This window comes from Petaurus breviceps, unplaced genomic scaffold, assembly GCF_028583685.1.
Source record: "Petaurus breviceps papuanus isolate PSGF00001 unplaced genomic scaffold, PetGlider_PUasm1.0 90977, whole genome shotgun sequence".
NCBI classification, from domain to species: domain Eukaryota; kingdom Metazoa; phylum Chordata; class Mammalia; order Diprotodontia; family Petauridae; genus Petaurus; species Petaurus breviceps.
Window position 1 is genome coordinate 5420908 of NW_027187391.1, and position 21159 is coordinate 5442066.

At 38.5% G+C, this 21159-nt stretch overlaps 1 long non-coding RNA gene across 1 annotated transcript in view; it reads right to left on the reverse strand.

Moving 5' to 3' along the window:
- Positions 1–6521: 6521 nt before the first annotated feature.
- LOC138153110 (uncharacterized) overlaps positions 6522–21159 on the reverse strand; it is a 15019-nt gene continuing 381 nt past the window's right edge. The window contains exons 2-3 of the long non-coding RNA XR_011166298.1: positions 20220–20288; positions 6522–7418 (exon numbers count right to left, since the gene is read on the reverse strand). This is a non-coding gene — a long non-coding RNA (uncharacterized lncRNA). The remainder of the gene's footprint in view (positions 7419–20219; positions 20289–21159) is intronic.

Consider the following 21159-nt stretch of genomic DNA (forward strand, 5'->3'; position numbering starts at 1 on the left):
ATAGATTTGGAGTCAGTAAGACCTGAGCTCAAAACCCACCTCTGACATTTACTAGCTGTGTGGCAATAGGCATGTCACATGATCTCCCTAAGTCTGTTTCCTCATTTGCATAATGGAACCATAATAACCAGCAGTACCTACCTCATAGGTTAGTTGTAAGGCTCCAATGAGATAATGTTTATAATGCTCTGTGAAAACCTTAAAGAGCTATATAAACATGAGTTATTTTATTATTATTACTCTAATATGTCTCCTATATGACAATCCTCCAAATATCTGAAGAAAGCTATCATGTATCCACTAATTATTTTCATCACTAGATCAAATACCCCCAAGTTTCTTCAATTGTTCCACATGTCAAAATTTTAGTATTCGGCTTCTAGTTTGTCAACGTGCCGCTTAATATACAGGGTCCAGAACTCTCCATGGTATTTCAAATTGGTCTGAACAAAGCAGAAAACATCTTATATAAATATAAAATACAACCCAAGATTGCCTTAGTTCTTTTGGTAACGATGTCCCATGCTTAAAATGATAGAATACTTAAGGTAGAAAGGGGCAACAAAGTGGTGCAGAGTGCTGGGCCTGAAGTCAGGAACACTCATCTTCCTGAGTTCAAATCTGACCTCAGCTAGCTGTGTGACTAGCTGTGTGACCCTAGGCAAGTAACTTCACCATGTTTGCCTCAGTTTCTTCATCTATAAAGTGAACTGGAGAAGGAAATGGCAAACCACTCAGTATCTTTGCCAAGAAAATTCTAAATGAGATGACAAACAGTGGGACACAACTGGAAAATGACTGAATAACAACAAAAACTAGAAGGAAACCTAGAATTTAATCCAAATATCACATTTTGCAGATAAGAAAACACATCCAGAAAAACTAAGTGTTTTCCCCAAGGTCCAAGTCATGAAAATTTCAGAGGTAGGACTAGAACCCAGCTCTACTGACTCCAAGTCCAATGTCCTTCCTAAGACAATCTACCACTTCTTTCATCCAGGCTAATCCTATAATGCTTAACAATGTTATTTGTGTGCTGCTCCACTCAAGCAGTATTACTCAGGAGGTCTGTGGTAACCAATCCCCTAATACAAGTTAGTGACAAGATGGAGGAAGAGGAGGAGGAGGAGGAAAAGGAGAAAAAGGAGGAGGAGGAGAAGAATGAAGAGGAAGAAGAGGAAGAGGAGGAGGAGAAGGAAGAGGGGGATAATGTGTATTTATATCACACCTATGACATGAGATTTTATAATCTCATTTCATCCCCACAACAACCTCAGAGATAAGTGTTATTATTATCTCCATTTTACAGTTGAGGAAACTGAGGCAAACAGAGGTTAAGGATCAGTAACACAAATAGCGTGTGAAACTAGATTTCTTATTAAGGTCTTCCTATAGTCTATCCACTGAGTCACCTAGCAGATACTAATGATTGGAGTTCCAAGCATTAGTGAAGGAAGGCTGGTGAAGAAGATGTTTTGGACATGGTGGGTTTTCTGGTGTTCCTCAAATCACCAGGTAAACAATCACTTCTCCATCTCTCCATGGGGCAGGCCTTCTTATTACCACCCTTTACTGTTGAAGCAGAATCTTCAACAATGGGCTAATTACATTCTAAAGCAGTCCCTGGCTCATGAAATCATTTAAATTTTGAAAAAAATACATGATTCCTGTTTAGACAATCCTTCTAGAATAGGTATGGGCAACCTTTAGAAAGCTCTATACCTTTATTCATTTACTTATTGCTGTTCAGTCATTTCAGTCACATCCAACGATGTGCGACCCCATCTGGGGTTCTCTTGGCAAAGAAACTAGAGTGGCCATTTCCTTCTCTAGCTCATTTTACAGATGAGGAAACTGAAGCAAACAGGGCTTAAGTGATTTGCCCAGGGTCACTAGTAAGTATCTGAGGCCATATTTGAACTCATGAAGATGAGTCTTCCTGACTCCAGGCCCAGCACTCTATCTGCTGTGCCACCTAGCTGCCCTATTCATTCATTAATTCCCTCACAAATGGCATGAACTGAACCCTTTGGCAGAGGTATATGTGCTAGAGGATATTCAGGGTAAGACAGACCCAAGTTTGGAGACCCTAGTAGTCTAAGTACCTGTGGGACACAGGAAAGAAGGGAACATTTGGCAAGCAGAGAGAACAATAGCTCATAAAACCCCAAAGTATTTTTTCACATCAATCACTCTTAAGTCCTTTCTCTCCTATTGTGTATGTAGTTGCGCAGCTGATTTCTTGAGTCTACTTGCTGGGCTTTATTTAAATTTTTCCATATTAAAAGTCATCTTGTCAGTTTAATTTTTGTAGCCTATTAAGACCACAAATTCATAGGATTTTACAGCTGAAAAAGATGTTGCTAAGTGGCACAGGGGATAGAGTACTGGACTTGGCCTCAGGAAAAACTGAGTTCAAATCTAATCTCAGACACTTACTAGCTATGTGACCCTGGGCCAGTCATTTAATGCCTTTATGCCTAAATTTCCTCTTCTCTATAATGTGGATAATAATAGCACTTACCTCACAAGGTTGTTATAAAGAGATAATATTTGGAAAGTGCTTAACACAGTGCCCAGTACATAGTAGATGCTTAATAAATGATTGTTTCCTTCCTCCATCTAGTCCAGTCTCATCTTTTTACAGATTAGGAAACTGAGGCCTAAAAAGAGGAGGTAATAGGAGAAAGATCTTAAGTGCATTTGGGGTATTCCCCAGTACTTTCAGTGATGCCAAATTGCTTGCTGTTACAAAAGCCTATCCCTTTTATACCAGTAATCTCTTGGTATAATAGTAATTTGAGTCCATAAATCAATGAAATATCACAATCTCAAATTATAAACAATGCAAAAAAAAGTACAGTGGTCAGCACTCTACTGCCAAGGATAACTTGTGAGGAAGAAGTTCTATCAAGACATTACCAAGGAAGTGATCTTTCAGAATTGTGACTCGATTGTCCCACATATCATTTATTTCTCTTCCAGGTTTGGATCATCGTAGAATCCCAGGATTTTAGAGATAGAAGGGATTTCCCTGGCTGTCTAGTCCAACCATCTCAAGGTAGTCTGTTCCACTTTGGGATAGATGTAATTATTAGGAAGACATAAAGCCTAAATTTATGACTTGACAACTACAGGTTGCTCCTGGTTCTGTTCTCTGGGTCAGAACAGAGCAAGCCTAATCCCTCTTTCATCTGACACTTCTACAAATCCTTGATAACAGTGATCATATCCTTTCTTCCCTTCCACCCAACCCCTTGGTCTTTTCTTCTTCCAAATAAATATCTCCACTTCCTGCAAGTTATCCACAGAATGTTCATTTACAAAGGACTCATCATCTTGCCTTCCAAACTGGTTCCTCTCTCCAATTTCCCCATTTCTGTCAATGCCGTTTTTTTTTATCTCTAAGGCATAAGACTGTGATCATTTATTTCCTTTTTCTTTCACTGTTCCTATATATAAAGTTAAACTGACCTTTGACCATGTCAGAAGTCAGTGGGAAAGAAGACTAAGACTAGAACAGAAGCAGGGCCTCTTTCTTCTGTCTTCTTAGTTGGAAATAAATCTTTGAAAGTTGGGGCTCTGAAATCCTGATTCTTTCTCTGTCTCTCTCTGTCTCAGTCTGTCTGTCTGTCTGTCTCTGTCTGTGTGTGTGTCTCTCTCTTTCTGTCTCTTCCTCTCTCATCCCCTACCCACCAATCTCATTCACAGCTGAAGCCTTATTCCTAAGACAGAATTTTCTTCTCTCTTTCTTTATAACTTCCCAGCTGACTTGTGACCTCGGCCAGTTTTCTAAACTTCTAGACTCAGCATTTGAATAGCTCAATGAGAAGTAAAATCAAATTATATTTCATTTCATACATATGTTTGCATGAATAGATTTTGAGACTTGAATTCCCTATGCAAAAAAAGTTATTTGCTCAATTAGTATTTGTCTTTGACCTAACCTTTCATCAAGGTAATCAATGTGTATTTTAGTTCAGTGTGTTCAATAAATACACACCCTTGTTTCCAAGGAATTCATGTTTATGTGTGGCTCATTGGTGATACAATCTACCAAGTCATGCTATTGCCAATTGTCCAAAGATTCCTATATTTATCAGACTAGTTCTGCCAGAAAATTTGGGAACTAGCTTCACTAATAGTTGATAGGGAATGAGGGGACCCTTGGCATAAAAAGATTGCTTAATTAAAAACAATTAGTCACCAAGACCTGTCAGGTCTTACTTCACACTGCCTCTCACATTTTGTCATTCCTTTATGTTTCTGCAGCCACAGCCTGGGTCTAGGCCCTCATCGTCACATGCCTGTGTTGTTGCAATAACCTATTAGCTTGTTTTCCGGCCTTCACTCTCTCCTTATTTTAACCCATTGTATATACATACCACTGTCAGATTATTTTTCCCCAGATGCCCCTTTTTATGCATATTGCTTCTGTACCAATTTTCTCCCAACATTCTAATCCCAACTTAAGAATTCACAATGGCTCCCAATTATTTAATATAACAAATCCCAAATCTTGGATCTGTCATTCAAAGGTCCACCTTACCTATCATGGAATACCACTCCCTATTCTACTATGTAGCCCCTCCTCTCTACTCCAATTTCTTTGCAGTACCCCGCCTTCACATACCCTTCTCAATCCAAACTCTCTGCTACTATTCATAGTATTTCATCTGCTGGACTTGGAGTCAAAAGGGAATTGGGTTTAAATTTGGCCCCCAAAGCATACTCTGTGACCACAGACAATTTCCTTAACCTCTCTGAGCCTCAGTTCCTTCACCTCTGCAATGCACATATAATTACCTCACAGAGATGTTGTGAGGTTCAAGTGGGATAATATATGTAAAGCCCTTTATAAATCTTAAAGTATTTTGTAGCTGCTACCTATTTAGGTTATTATCCCATCTGTTTTCTGTTTATTCTATACTTTCTTAGAGGTCAAAGACTCACCTTTAACTTAAAGTTTTTTCATGAGCTTCACTTTACAATTATCTTTTCCTCACACTGGATACCTTCATCCATATACCTTTGTGCTATATTATCTCATATGTGAATAGACACCATATTTTCCAGTTTCAAGAACATAGATTTGAACACTCCCCCCCCCCAAATACTATAGAAACCATGCTCTTTGAGGACAGGGATATTGTTTTCTATTCCTTTTTGATATGTTATAGTATCTAGCACAGAGCTAGTCACAAAAACGACTACTCCAAGTCCATAGAACTGGATTAAAGTTCTGAGGTTTGGATTTTTTTTTTTACCTATTATCAGTGAAACCTTGGAAGAGTCGTGGAATCTTGCTGTAGTAGGGTCCCAGGGCCTTTGACTACAAGGATATTAAAACTGATGTTGCAGTCATGTTTTAAGGTTCAGGGAATGGCTCAAAGAGAATGTTCTGAAGAACAGCTTTGACAGTTAATCAGTAACCAATCAACAAGTTTTTATTTAGTGCTGACTATATACCAGGAAGTGTTATGGGTGCTAAGGATACAGAAAAAGTGAGATAATCCCTGTCCTCAAGGAGCTTATATTCTACTGCTCATAGAATCATAGATATGGAGCTAGACAGAACTTTAGAGGTCACTGAGTCCAGCCTCCTCAGTTTATAGATGAGGAAGCTGGGGACCAGAGAGCTGAGTCATCACAATCATTAAATTGTGCCTTTTCTTTTGCCTTTCTCTGTATATCTCCAGTGCTTAACACAATGACTGGCAAATAGTAGGTGCTTAATAAATGCTTACAAACTGACTGAAGCTACTTGCCCAACATCAACCATGCAAAGTAACAGATATGGAATGTGAACCCTACATATTCTGAATTCAAATCTATTGCTCTTTCCAGCACTCCACACCTTTCATCATCACCCTTCTCAACAGGTAAAGACAAGGGAGAAGAGAAATAGTCTTGGATTTGGGAATCTGAAGATCTAGTTTTAAATCTCAACTCCTCAATTTAATATCTGTGTTACTTTGGGTAAGTCATTTTATCCCCAGGGGGCCTCAGTTTCCTCATCTGTAGAATAAAGAAGGGCTGGTTTAGAAACTCTCTTCCATCTCCTAGCTCCTGGGTTTCAAGAAGGAGACAAAAAAAAAAAAAGAAAGAAAAAACCACACATACCACAACTCTCCTAACTGTTGATCAATCAATCAACAAGCATTTATTAGGGGAAGGCAATCAGCAGAACTCACAAACACCCAGGAGAGGAAAATCCCCAAAATCTCCCTGCCACAGTCACTGTGCTGCCCAGTAATACCCACAAAGGTGACCAGGCTCCTGCCACCAACCTCCCTTCACACACAATCTCCACAAGATGCACACTCTGAACAGGGAGCTTTGTCCAAAGATTCACTAGTCCTATTTGCTCTATTTCAGAATCTAAAAACTCAGACCCATAGCAACCCTGGGCAACAGCACCAATGCAAACAGCTGACCTCACTCCAGTTGTATCTCTAAGGCTATCTCCAGTCAAATGTTTTCTCACCTGCAAAATCTACAACTTGTTTTCCACTATGTTTATACTCTGAACCTGTTTCTTCTCTGTGCATTTTCTACCTCCCTGGTTTGGGGAGATGGGGGAAGAAAGTGGGACAAAGGCCAGTAATGGTGATTCTATTGGATTTCTTCCACTAACGCAGACTGACAACTGCTTTGCAGCTTATATTCTTATACAGATATATGGGCTACTGAAAGAAGTGACTTGCCCAGGGTCACTCAGTCAGCATATACCTGAGGCAGGGACCTAAAACCAGGTCTTTCTAACTCGGGGGCCAGCTCCATATCGGCTCTCTATGCAGCAACTTATAAGTTTATCTCTCTTTCAGACTGAACATCAATTAAGACAATGTCCATAAAATACTTTGCAAATATATAACAGAAATAACTGTTATATAAGCCCATTTCCTCATCTAATTCTCAGTTCCATGTTTTAAGGTATACAATGCTTTATCAAGCAATCCTTCATTCAGCAAGCCTTTATTGAGCATCTGTTATGTGTCCAGCACTGTTCTGGATACTAAAGGCTGCAAAGATTAGAATGAAACAATCCCTGCTCTCATGGCCCCTCCCCAAGTTTACCTGGTAAATTCCCTCTCTTCCCACCAAGACTTCTTACTAATTCTGCCTTTACAAGAAGCCTTCCCTGATTGGACAAATCAGGTGATAATTTTTCTCCCCATCCAAACAAATTACTGTTGAACTCAGAACCATAGACCCTAATTCTGCACATAATATAAACATATGTGCATTTATACTTATATTCATTTATTTATTTGTAGCCTTGGCTATTCTTGGTTTGTTGTTCCTTGGAATATTTGTCTGTTGGTGATGCCTATCACAGTTTGTAAGCCAACAGAGGGGAAGAATTCTGTCTGTCTGACTGATCAGATTCAGTATCCCAGCAGACTTCTGGGCATCTGTAGGCAATAAAAAAAATATATATCATTAGATGAAGATAATACTAAGAAAGGACATGAAGCTGCCCCATAACTTTTTAAATTAATTCAGGACAAAAAAGGTCACATGAGTGCTACCAATAGGACCAATCCCAGGTAAAGTGGTCAGGACAAGTTGTATAGTAGTACAGTCAATCAATAAACATTTACTAAGCACCTGCTATGTGGGCACTATGCTAAGTGGTGAGGATACCAAAAAAAAAAAAGACAAAAGATAGCCCTTGTTCTCAAGGAGCTTACAGTTTAATGGGATGTTAGAGAAAGAATACTAGATGTAGACTAAGGAAACATAGGTTTAAATCTCAGTTTTAACTAATTACATGAGCCTGGGCATGTCTCCTTCTCTGAGCCTCATCTATAAAATGAGGATATTGATCTTTACAAATCCTCACAGGGATGCTATGAAGAAGGTGCTTCATAATACTTGGTGCATGATATAAATATGAATTTGAGCTATTATGGGAAGAAATAATGAAGGTCACTTGTGAATTGACTTTTTATACATTTTGCATAATTTATTTTATTCTTCCCTCTCCCCAGAAGAATGTAGAGGGAAGGAACTATTATGTTTCTGTCTGTATCCTCAGTGCTTTGACCATAGTAAGAAGTTTTTTATTCTGCTTACTTCACTTTGCATCAGTTCATAAAAGTCTTCTCACACTTCTCTGCATCCATAACATTCATCATTTCTTTTAGCACAGTAATATTCCATTACATTCATATATCATGACTTGTTTAGCTTGACCCAATCAGTAGACATCTACTTTGTTTTCATTTAAAAACTACAAAAAGTGATGCTATAACTATTTTAGTGTAAGTATGGCCTTTCCTTTTGACCTTGACATGAGTAGGAATTTGTTCAACTGAATTGAATTAAACAGCATGTTCCCAGATATGCTACATGAGGGAGTTAGTGTGGTATGGTAGAAACAGCACTGGCTCCAAATTCAAAGCACCCAGATTTACATCTCATCTTCAGGATTTATTATTACCTATATGACCTCATTCAAATCACTTAACCTCCCTGAGCCTCAGTTTCTTCTTTTAAAGGCTAGGTAGCACAGTGAATAAAGTACTAATCCTAGAGTTAGGAAGACCTGATTTAAATCTGGCCTCAGATATTTACTAGCTGTGTAACTCTGGCCACATCATTTAACATCTGTTAGCCTCAGTTTACTCAACTCTAAAACAGGAAGAGTGAAACACTTACTTCCCAGGGTTGATGTGAGAAACAAATGAGATAATATTTGTAAAATGCTTAGCACAGTGCCCACTACATAGCAGGCACCTAATGAATGTTTGTTTCCTTTCTTCATCTATAAAATGAGGAAGTATGATGAGTACACCTTGGAGCTCTCTTGGAGCTCTAGATCTATGAAGAAATAGAAATGATGATAATGAAAACAAAGGTGAGAAGAGCAGGTGGAAGAAACTATGTAAACATGGAGAAAGCCCATGCCAAAAGCAACAGTTTTGAGATAGTTGAGGGATCTATTCTAAATATGTCTGGAAGGGAGAAGGATACCAAATCCTTTGGGAGTAAATCACAAATCATCACTACCTAATGAAAGGAAACTGTGAAAATCACAATAATCTTTATGAGAATAATCCACACATTTATAAAGGGTCATCCTTGTTAAAGGTCTAAGAAGGGCAAATGTATCATAAATGATATTTTACAGAAAAATCCATCTTGACAGTCACACAATTTACTGAAAGGTATAAAAGATATTAGATCATTTGTGCTGATTATTGATTTTTTTAGAGCATTTGATTTGTTAGAGCAAAATACCTACATTTAAGGTTGTCTTTCAATAAGGTATCTGTCATAAATATGTCCAAATCATTTGAGATTCCATGAAAGATGTAAAAGAAGTGATAATGAAGGAAATGCTAAAAATTTCAGTTAGAATTAGTAAAGATAAAGGTGTAATTCTTTTTTCCCATCTTAGTTCATCAACCCCCCTTGAAATCTATCCACCAGCTTCATGGGGTTCATGGATTCCAGGTTAAAAACCCCTTCTTTGGAAGTTTCTGCTTGTAGACAACATTATACTGATTATGTTAGATCCTGGAATATTGCACAACCTCTTAAATAAGATTCATAATTATGAAAAGAGTACAGCTTTACTATCCACATAGGAAAAACCAAATGGATGAATGATGTCTATCGTTCAGATAATGATATGCAATTAGACAGATAACCAATAAAACTGTCCAATCAGCAAATGCAGACACTGAAAATGAGCAGTGAGCTAGGTTCTGAATTAAACAGAAGAGTGGACTTAATTGCCTTTTGGAAATTGGACAGTGCTTTTAATGACCACAGAATTCTAATTAATAATAACAACAACAATAATAACATTTATATAGCACTTACTATGTGCCAGGTACTAGTCTAAGTGCTTTACAAATATTATCTCATTTGATCCTCACAGCGAAGATCTATTTTTAACATCAATATTCTTTTGATAATGTTGTATCACTGAGTACCAATCCTTGGAAGAGTTAAAAGTTGTGGATTACCCAAAGATCAATGGAGATATTCATGGTGGGAGACACAAGGGGGTTGTAACATATTATCAGGGAAGATTTGTGAAAAGTAAGCTGGGCAGGGTGGCTAGGCGGCGCAGTGAAGAGAGCACCAGCCCTGGAGTCAGGAGGACCTGAGTTCAAATCCAGCCTCAGACATTTAACAACAACAACAAAAAAAAAAACCTAGTCATGTGACCTTAGGCAAGTCACTTAACCCCAAATTGCCCTCCAAAAAGCAAAAAATTAAAAAAAAGTGAACTGGGTAAAGTGTGGCAAATAAGAGATGTATACTGGAAAAGGTGGTGGACTGAGTATATAGTGAAAATGAGGGATAACTGATGGACATTTGAAGGATGCTTCATTTATATCATGCAATGCCCAAAGATCTAAAGTGAGACTCCCAGCACATTGGGTTGTCTCTTATGCAAGATTCTGGTAAGGACGTGGACAAGAATCATATAAGATAAGATATGGATGGGTGCAAGAAGATGCAATCTGCACTGCTGAAGTACCTGCCTAACTAAGATCATAGGTCCATCCAAGTATCCAAGATTATTTAACTTAATGATTTTCAATGCAATTTTTAGAAAATTAACTATATTGTTTCTTGAGCCCTGAATAAAAAGAAATTCTCTCCTAAGTTAAGCATATCGTATTGGTCAATATGCAAGTGTCCTAGTTTTCTCTCTGTAGGTATCTTCAAATACATAGATATTAAAGGCTATGAACTGTGACTACAATTATTAAGACTAGATAATAGTAATTTTCCTCTCTGAATTTCCAATGTGTTTTGACTTTAAAAAAAAAAATTAGGCTCTTCAAAAAGCTCTTTGGCATGAAATGAGATACCATTCTGATCATTCTTTTAGGATTTTACTTGTGATTCTATGTCCAGATAGTACACTCTGCAGTGCTTCTGTCTGAATCAGCTATGCTGTTACATGACACAACCCCTCTTCCTGTTCCACAGCCTTTCCTTCTGTTTGCAGTGAAAGATTTCTCCAGACTGGAGCAACCAGCCCAGGTGCCAAGTGTTTCTCTAGTCAAATATTGACCCTTTGCAGAGTCAGAGGAACAAGGAAGGCAGTGGGTATCAGAATTCAGATGGGAAAGCAGAAAATTATAACTGTCTAAGAGGAATCTGGGGAGGAACTAAGAGGAAGAAGACACTAGAAGGAACTTAAAATTTCCTACAGACAACGATTACCAGAAAGACCACTTTATGGACAACCTCCTGCAGATTTTCCATCTATAAAGTGGGGGTAATAATATTTGTACTTCCCAATTCAGAGGGTTATCATGAAGAAAAGGCTATTTTATAAGTCAGAAAGTATGATGCTATCATTATCACATCCCCCTCATTGAGCTGACTAATAATCTCACATTAATAATTGAGAAGACATGTTAATAACAAATCACATATATCAGTGCTTCACAGTTTATAAAATGTTTTGCTAACAACAATCCTGTGAGGAGTGCAAGTGTAATAATCCCCATTTCACAGATGAGGAAACTGAGACTCAAATTGTTAAGTAAGTAGCCTAGGTTTATATAGCTAGAGAGTCAGGTCTTAGATTAAAGTCCAATTCTCCTGACTCCAAGTTTAGAACCTTTCCACTATATCACTACGCTTCTAGAAGTGCTGGGAGTAAAACATGGGCCCTCCTATTTGCTAGTGAGAATCTTTTATGGCATCTAGGTGGCACAGTGGATCTCTAGAGTATTGGATTTAGAGTCAAGAAGAGATGAATTCAAAACTTGCTCTGAGGAAGAGCCCGTTTCCTTATCCATAGAATGAAGATAATAACCCTTTCTTCATGGGGAAGATCAAAAGAGATTATGAACAGTACTTTACCAACCTTAAAATGTCATATAAATACTAGCTATTATTGTAACTTAACAAACTAAGGCATGATACTAGACATCATCAATGTTATAATCAAACACTAGTATAAAACTAAAAAAACGCTACTTGGAATTCCATTCAGATGAATGGAAGGAGTCCCCCACTTCCTACAGAACAGTCATCTGTAATATCATTTGATCTAGTATCATGTTTTCCTAAAACCAAAAAGTGATATTGGACAGAAGAATGCCAGCTCTCCCAATAGTTGAAGAGTTTCTAGCAACTATTTAACAAAATGTTTTGGTACACTTTACAATGACAAATAATCCCAGGGTTCATAGGATCACAGAATCATAAATCTAAAAGGGACCTTAGGGGTCACCTAATCCAACCCCTTTCTTTAAGAGACAAGAAAACTGAGGCCCAGAGAATGAAGAGACTTTCCCAAAGTCACACAGGTAGTGTGTGGCAGAGCCAGGATACAAGTCCACATCCCTTGACTCTGAATCCAGCACTGTTACCATACTGTTATTAGTGAGTACATTTTTGCTTGCTCAGTATGATGCTGAGCATAGCTCCCAAAATATCCATAGCATGGACTTTGGAAAATATTTAGGAATAGTTCACATGTATATAGCACTTTAGGACTTACAAAGTATTTTCCTCATACCAACCCTGTGAGGTGGATGGTATAAATTTTAGGTAGTAGAAAGGGTGATGGATTTGGAGTCAGAAGACTTTGGGTTGGCAGCTAGATGCCAGAGTAGATAGAACCCAGGATTTGGAGTTAAGAAGACCTGAATTCAAATTCTGACTCAGCTATGTGACCCTAAACAAGTCATTTAACCTCTCATCTTCAGTTTCCTCATCTGCAAAATCGGGATAATAATAGCAACTACTTCCCAAGGCTGGAGTGAGAATCAAGAGACACAATCTATATATGGTATCTATATAAACCTCATATATAAATGCTGGCTATTGTAGTCATTATTAATCCTGGTTTTGTCACTGGTGTGACCTTGGGCAAAGCACTTGACCTGTCTGGGCCTCAGTTTTCTCATCTGTAAAACGAAGGGCTTGGATTAGATAACCTCTAAAATCCCTGCTGAAACTCGGGGAAGTTATGTGATTTGTCCAAGGTCACAAAAATAATAAGTAATATTCTTATCCTAGGTCTAAGGGCTGTCTTCCCTGTACCTAGTAAAGGAAACATCATATGTTTATACAGCGTTCTTCTTCTGGAGAGTTCAAGACTCTCTAGACAAGATTAATACTCTCAATATACTTAGAAGGTAAGCAGACAGAACAGATAGTACTTTCATCATTTTATAGGAAAAGGTGGGCACAGAAAAATGAGTTGACTAATCCAAGGTCACCCAGCAAATCCATGGCAATACCAAGACCAGCAGCCAGGTCTCCTGCCAGTTATCCACTAAATCAAACAGTCTCCCTTAATTCAATATGATTGGAGCTTAATTAAAATGTTGCCATGGCCATCCTATAGCATCCAAACAAAAAGGGAATTCTGTGTGCTGGAAATAAAGTCCTTCCTAATAAGAGATGCCTTTTGGACAGCAAAAATCAGAAATTCAGTCCATGATATATTACAGAATATTTTACCCTAAAAACCAACAAAATCTAATGGAACTCTCAAGCCATTAGAATTTTGGCACTTTCCATTCCAAGTTATTGATTGTGTTTGGGTGATGGCAGGTTCTATTACTTTCATTTATAACAGCTAGATTTCCTCTCTAGTTTCCTTCCCTCCACTTAGAGGGAAACGATGACAACCAACCTTATTCGCATTGTACAGTATCAGTCCCATCACACTCAGCTGGGGTGTTGCCTCATCTTTATTCCAAAAACAATTTTATTTGGATTCATGCTTCATTTCATGCTTTCAAAGCATTTGTATACAAGAGGGCAGGCGGTTGTGATGCAGAAATTGTTGCACATGCAACAGATTTTCAGTTCTTTGTGTGCCTCTGGTACCATAACGAAACTTTGTGATTCCAAATGGGGCATCGTCAGCCTCTTCCTGGTGTTCTCTGGGATATGGAACAATAGGCTTGCTCCCTGCCACTGGGGTATAACAGCACAGCGGTGCCTTTCAAATGGAGTCATTCAGTTAACCCAAGCATCACAATGAGAAAGAGTAGATCCACTCTCCAGCTGGTGTTAAATCATGCAAGGTATTATCAAGTCCATTTCCCAAGGCTGACATCTTCCCTTCTGCAGGTTGAAACCTTCCAAGGAGTCCAAATAGTTTGTGTTTCAACTGTAGCATAAGCAGCATTTTCAATTTCCCCAAGCATTCCACATCAATGCTAGCCTGTGACTGATGACATAGTACTAGTGTTCTGAAAGCTTTGGAATTTACCTAATCTCCTTGTGCCTCAGTTTCCTCCAGTGGTGAAACTAGATATCAATGCATTTTATTATTTTTGTTAATGACGGCATTTTATGAATGTTATGATGCAAAGGGCTTGACAAACATAAGATCAGAGATCAACATCTAGAACAGACCTCAGAGGTCATCTAGACCAATCATCTCTTTTTGCAGATGAGGAAACTTAGGTCAACAAGATGAAATCACTCTCTTATGCTCACATATATAGTAAGTATCAGAGATGGAATGTTTGAACATAGTCCTCTGACTTTGGAGCCTATCTTTCATTCCACTAAACCACACTGCCTTCTCATTTTCTCCTTTAATCCTTATGGCTGCCCTTTGAGCTAGAAGGTGCAAGAATTATGATTTTTGTTTTGTAGAAGAAACAGCCTCAGAGAAGCTGAGTGATCTCTTTGAAGTCACACAGCTATGACCAGAACTATGATATGAACCCTGGTTATCTGGTCCCACGCCTGGTGCTTAGACGTAAGTTGCAAAGAAGTTGTTTCAGGCTAATAGGAAAAATGTCAATCATTTCTTGTTGTTTAGTCCTTTCAATCATGTCTGACTCTTCATGACCTTAGTTTTCTTAGCAAATATTTGTCATTTCCTTCTCCAGCTCATTTTAAAGATGAGGAACTGAGGCAAACTGGGTTAAGTAACTTGCCCAGGGTCATACAGCTAGCAAGTGCCTGAAGCCAGATTTGAACTCAAGAAGATGAGTCTTCCTGACTTCAGACACCACATTCCATCCACTGAACCACCTAGCTACCCCACCTTAATAATAGTCATATAAAATAGAGTGGGTTGTCTGGGGAGGAGTGGTTTCCCCCCTAGGGATATGTTGATAAATGTTTAACAAGCAACTTCCCAGGGGACAAAATGTTCACAAGACTCACTTTTAAATTAAATCTACATTATTAAGATTTTCTTCCTTATTTTCTTAAATCTAGATAATCAACAAAACAATAAATCAGGCCCTGATTTGTAACATTTGCCAAGTTCTGAAGTATAAATACTTACATTGAAAATTTAACAAATTGGCTCTCCCAAGTTGGTTCAATCAGGCTCTAGCGCACTCCTGGACTAAAAGCCTTCAAGGAAAAACTGAATAACCACATGTTGAGAATATTGTAGAAGAGGTTCTTAAAAAGCTACAAATTGGATGATTTGGCCCCTAAGGTCTCTTCCAGTATTGAGATTATGTGATTTCCTTTCCAATAATGCAAGTCTATGCCTTTTGTCACCTTTTTTAACCTAACAAGGGAATTTTATTATATACATTTATCTTTCTCATAATTTATCAGGTTAAACAACTAATGCATATCTATTTTTATTAAATATAAATTTAACTTAATTTAAGAAAATTTAACATTACACAGTAAACAACTTGAGAACCAAGAATATCTTTTACCTTTCTTTGCATCCCCACTATTTAGTACAGTGCCTGACACATTGTAGGTTCTCAATAAATATTCATTGAATAACTGATAGTTGACTGATCACATTGAGTCAATAGCAACAGAACTATGCTAGAGGAAGGGAAGCCAAAGTCAGAAGGGAATAGAGCTCCAGAATGTCAGGATGAATTAATGGCAGGATGTGGAGAGTAGACCTTGAAACAAAAAGAAAGTTTGGGATCTCATAACAGAGGAGAGAATAACAAGATCCACAATTGCTGATCCCTGATTTACAAGAAGTGACACATGAATTCAAGTGGAACAGAGATGAATTTAGGACTGTGAACAAGCAAAACCATAACTAAAATGGGGTAACTGAGGCTTTACTCTAGGTAGTCAAAAGTTAGAGGGGACTAAAGCACCTTTATTCCTTCAACAAGTAGAAACATCTGAGCCTAACTCCTAGCCAACAAGCATAATTCACCAAAATAAGAAGTTATCAGAAAGGTCCTTTCCCCAATATGTCAAGTGATTTCCTCTCTGGCTCAATACTTTCCTGATCTTTCTCCCTGTGACTTTCTTAGTAGCAGCCTTCCAATATCATGTAGATTCTGTCTTCCTTCATTCTACCTTGAGACCTAAGGTTCCTCCCTGAGGTGTCCCTCCAGATCCCTGACCCTTGGCCCCAGTGATTTGGGAATGTCATTCAAGAAGCTTATCCAGGATCTCATTTTGCAGTGCTTGCCCAGGCTCCATTATTGTTAGTTTAGTTCTGGGTACAAGACTATGTAACATATGCCTATTTGCCTATTGAGAAAAAGGACAAGAGAATGGAGACTCAAGAATTTCCTTCTGCAGATATCCCAATCTACCCATCCTTCCCTCATAGCCTACCTTCTGTTTCCTGCGGCATCATAAGGTCTGCGCTTTATCAACGACTTAGCACTCCATTCCCCTCATGGAAAGCTGCCTGACTTGTACCAAAATTCTACTGCCCTCAGAACTGAGGACTTCATATAAGGTGTTTTCAAGCTCTGATTCTATGAAACCATGAAACCAGCTCTCCCCATCTCATCAGATTGTTATAGAATTATAGCTTTATTATTGAAATGGGCCTTAGAGGTCATCTAGTTAAACCTTATTCATTTTTTAAATGAAGAAACCAGGATTCACAGACATTGAGTTACTTGCCCAAGGATGCACGGGGAATAAGCAGAACTGGAATTTAAATCTGTTATCCTCCAACTATAAATCCAATACTCTGCTTTGTAACTCTTCAAGTCTATTAAAATGTGAGTTATTATTGTCCTCCCAACTCCTCCAGCTCTTGCTGTCTGCATCACTCATCTGGCATTTAGTTTATGTTACCCCTTACTGTTTGTTAGTTATCTGTCTTCTCAACAGTATGTTCTGACTCTCTCATTGAACTACACGTTCCTTGAGGGCAGAAATTGTTTCTCTGTGTGCCTTGTACACAGCAGGTGTTCAATAAATGCTAGATAAATTCAATTTTACTCAACAGGCATTTATTAGACATTTGCTCTGTATGAGTCAATGCAGTATACAAAAACCTTCCTGCCTTCAAAGGGCTAACATTCTATTGGTGTGTGTTTGTACAGACACATACACATATGAATATGCATATATAATACATAAATATGTAGGTATATATACATATGTTATGAATCTCTAAAACTGGATTTTTTTTAAAGCATGCATATGAGAACTGGACTTTTACAGATATTCAAGGTGAACAGATGATACCAAGGAGGTAAAGTCTCAAAATGCTAATGAGATATCAGAGAGAAGACTGGCAAGAAGAATGCTGGGATTGAGAGAAGTAAGGGTATGCTGATTCAGAGAAAATGATTAGGGGGAAAAAAGCACAAAATCTTTCTAGCCAAGGAGCAGATAGGGATGCAGGAAATCAAGAATAAACTGATCCCAGAGCACAGATGAATAGAAGAATAGTCTTAGGAAATGCCCAATGGGACCTAAAAATAAGGATTGGAAAGGAGGTAAAGGAATACTTAACATGCTTTGAGGGCAGTGCCCAGGGGCAGCCTGGGATCAGTTGATGAAGGAAGAAGATAAGGAGATATCAATTTAGACCAGGGTCAAAAAAAAAAAAAGTAAATCTAAAAGCCAAAAAGGAAAAATTCTTGATCCTAAGAAACCAACACGACACTAAAGGCAATGCTTTGTCCATGAGTGGGGAAGTAGAAATAGTGGAAGTAGAGTAGATTAGCTAGAAGAACCCAAGTTCAAGTCTAAGAGAAGTATCTTTGTGCCAGGGGTGCGTTGGAGAAAGCTCTACCAGCTCAGTAACTGAATGTTAAGTTTTTAATGTATTTACACCCTGGATATCAGCAAATACTCCAAATCAGGGCTTGAATTGTTCTGTCAATTGTCTAGATCTAAGAAAGTTTTGGAATGCTCTATAAAAATGTGTCCCAGAAGAAGACAGCCATGCCAAAGAAATACTAATAAAAGCTCCAAGTTATTATGGAGCTTTAAGGCTTACCAAGTATTTCCCATTGTCTTATTTAATGCTTAAAACTTGGAAGTAATCCCAACATTTTTACAAGAGAGGAAACAGAGAGGTTGTGACTTGGTCACACAGCTGATCCAATATCTGATCAGAAATTTCTTGTACACTGAGGTATAAGGTTTGTACTCTAAAATCACCTCATACTATAATAAAGTTTAGTTGTATGCATCTGGACCAGTGTATGCATCTGGACTCACTGGTCCAGATGCATAAATAATTCTAGAATTTTGAATTCCAGGCAAAAGGTGGAAAAAGAAAGATACCTCTGAATGAGAAAGGGGGTAAAAATCTAAGTCCAAAATCTAGGGTCATTATCTTTGAGGAAGTTTTTGCATGTTATCTCCTCATTAGAATATAAACTACTTGAGGGTAGGGACTGTTTCACTTTTGTCTTTGTATCTCCAGGACTTAAAACAATTCCTGGCACATAGTAGGAGTTTAAATAAATGCTTATTCATTCATTACTGCATATGGGGCCAAACCTACTTCCATCATAGTATGTCAATACACACTGTGCTTAGAAGAAGAGCTACCATTATCACTGTTGCTATATGTCAGAGCTGTAACCAGGAATTCTAGCATCTGAAAATTTCATCTAAGCAAGGGTAATGGGAAGGTTGTCCTGATGGGGTAAATTGGAGCTGGGAAATCCTTAGGGAATGACTGAGGAGAGGAAGGTTGGAGGGAGATATGGTGATTGAGTCTAATAAGAGAGGACCCTGTGATAAAGATAGGCCCCAGAAGAGGGAATGGAGCTCTCTTTAGAAAACTGAGTTTTCCAAACACATCAAGCTCAACTCTCTGTTTCCTTCTGAAACATTTGGCCTGCCCACTTTAAACTGGTCCCCTTCCTAATGTACAGAGCCTGTTGTTCTCCTGGTGTTTAAACAAAAAGCAACAAAACCTCCCAAGCTTAAATACTATCAATATTAATTTAATCCATGTTTTCAGCTGCTGCCGGCATTTCAGCTTCAGACTGCATTCTACAACCCATCCATCTATCCTTCTGAAATATTAGGATCAATTAAGATCATCTCTCTTTATTGAAATGTTTTAAATGAATGAGAAAGGACAGGTCCCTTTTCCTCCCATTGTTTGATAGTATACTATCTGCCACATTGCCATAGGGCTCATAAGTACTTTTTGTCAAATCTCTCAATGCAAGTGGCCCTAAGTGCTTCCCCACCAACACCCCCACCATGGAAGGATGAATAAATGAATAACTAACAGGGCCTGCACAATACCCGCAAGATAATCGGCATTCTGAAAGCGTGTAAAGATATCATGTATGATAGACACCAAAAAGTGACCCTTCCCATTCGATTCCTGAATGACTGGTTAGCAAAAAGGGCTGGGTGATACAAATGGAACTGAGGGGGGAAAGGGGAGTAGCAGAGAGATCTGGAAAATAATGAAGGCATGATTAGTAGATGACAGAAATGATATCGTTTCCTGCATTTTTTTTCCTCACTGAATTACGCAGTGCATTGATTATGACTTTCCTTTTCTTTTATCCTGAGACCTAATAGCCCTTGTTTTTGTTTTAACTGTAAACAGTCATAGCCCCTGTACTTGGAGAGTGCTAGCCTTGGATTCAAGAACTGGATTCGAATCCTACCTCCAACATTCACTAAGCGGCTTGAATAGGGCATGAAAACTTAACCTTCGTAGCCTCATTTAATTCTTGGGCCTAATGGTGATAATAATACCTACAGCACTTCACAGTGTGGTGGCCAGGTTCAAGTGAATAGTGTATATAAAATGCCTAGTCAATTATTATTATTCTGTATCAATTAAAGGGCTTTGGGGAAAATTAAGAACCCAGTGTACTCTCTCCAAAAAAGCAGTTCATGGGGCCTTTCAAAGTTTTCAGGGTTCTGAGCTCCTAGAGGTGGGGGAAGCAACAAGCGGGGCTGTACAGGTGAAGAGGTAGCTGAACCCTGAGATCCAAAGTTTCTTCAAATTCAGTTCCTGACAGTCCCATACAATCAGAAGGCGACATGAAGGGAGGGAGTGTCGTGATGACAGCTGCACTTACATCACTGAAGATAATTATTCCAATCCATGAACACAAGCTAAGCCTTGGAAATGGTCTTGTAAGCAAGGTCTGTTTTAATAGAAACATAAGTATTATGCATTGCAGTCCATTATAAATTGGTTGTAATTTTCTCCCGACACTTTCTGAATTAAACTAGTTAGTATACAAAAAAAAAAAAGGGGAAAAAAACCCCAAATGCCACAAAAGCAGAAAGCAAACTCAGTGTCTGAAGGTTAATGATTGCTCATGAAAGCTACAGAAATAAATTATCTGCCTAGGGACACTGTCACATGATCAGCACAAAAGCTGCAACAGCCAAAAATGTTTATGTAGAGGAAAAAAACACTGTCAGCGTCACAGAACCCTTCCCCCACTGCTAAATTCGAGGCCTGAGCCAGACAGCTGCTCCTGACTGCTTACATTAAACTAATTTGTGCTGCAACATTGCAGCTGCTTAATTTTTAGTCTGAACTTTATCACCAATAAGTGTTACAATAACAAGCGATATGATGGTATCTCTCAAGAAATATCCATCAACTCCCAAACAATGACAACTTCACAGGAGAAGATGACAGAAAAACAAATAAAAGAGAAAATTACCCCCATACTGCCTCTTTAAAAAAAAATAAAAAGATCGGGGGGGGGGGGGGACTTTTAGTGGGAAAGGCTGGAAAATGCTGCTTTGTTCCGAAGGCCATTCTGAAATGAAGTAGACGATGATTGAAAAGGTTGGCAGAAGGGGGTGGAGTTTAACAAGTAAGAAGGGACTTTTGCTAAGTGGGGGTGTTTGCAAGGTGAGAGACTTAGAAGAGAGAAGCCAATTTCATTTAGAACAATGCTTTTAGGACCTCTCTTTTTTTTCCCCATTTCTCCCCTCCTCTCCTCCCCTTACCTTACTCCACCCCCAACCCCTAGCCCACCACCGCCCACTACCACCACC